The following is a 939-nucleotide window of genomic DNA, read 5'->3' as shown; positions in this document are numbered from 1 at the left end:
GACATCTGTCACAAATAACTTTTTTTGGGGGGGGGGGGTATTTCATCTTGTCTTTACATATTATGAACTAATCCTGTCTGTACACCAACACCTTGGATTTAAATCAAATCAGATGTGATTGAAGTGCAGACTTTAAGCTTAAATTCAAGAGGATTAAAAAGTATTTATTGAGATCTTTATGAATAAACGTTCAAACTGTCAACAACCACCTGAGGTACAATCTCTGGAGATCACCAAGTACTGGTTCCTCTCTCGAGATGCCCTGTCAGCCCTTTACCGTAGCCACCTTCACTTATTGCTCATTTGTGGGTCTCTGCATTCAGTTTTTGTAAGAACTGCAAACCTGCTCTGTTAGGTTGAGATCAGGTGACTGACTTGGCCATTGAAGAATATCTAATTTGTTTGCCTTGTGAAAGTCTGTCTGATCAGTTTTGCAGCATTTGTCTAAATCCGAGGAGAAATTGTTGCCCTGTACATGTCACAATCCATCCTGCTGCTTCTATCAGCAGTCACATCATCAATGAACACTGACTGAACTGTTCCACAGGCACCCAAACAGGCCCTTAACATCACCTCCACTGTGTTAGTGTGGTTTGTTTTTGCTCATGAGCTGTCCCTCTCCTCCGCGCTTTAATGAATTATTCCTGGTTCTGTCCAGGATCTTTCATGTTTTCTGGCAAACTAATCGGGTATTCTTTTTCTGGAGTGTGACCAGTATACATCTCAGTCATCCAGGTTATGGTAATCTAAGGAGCTTGGAAGGAAAAGCAACTGGACTTATATAAGTTTCTTGAAGACATTTCACTTCTCATCCAAGAAGCTTTTTCATTTCTAAGAGCAATTGGTGGATAGTCCCAGATTTGGAAACCCTAAGACTGTTTTGGGTGCGCCCATTGTGAGACCTTGCCCCACCCCATCATGTGACTTATTCAGTTGATT

The sequence above is a fragment of the Mchenga conophoros genome, linkage group LG15, assembly GCF_057382185.1.
Source record: "Mchenga conophoros isolate Kocher_MC1m ecotype Shallow Benthic linkage group LG15, M_conophoros_male_GT1.1, whole genome shotgun sequence".
NCBI classification, from domain to species: domain Eukaryota; kingdom Metazoa; phylum Chordata; class Actinopteri; order Cichliformes; family Cichlidae; genus Mchenga; species Mchenga conophoros.
This window is presented reverse-complemented; position numbering follows the sequence as displayed.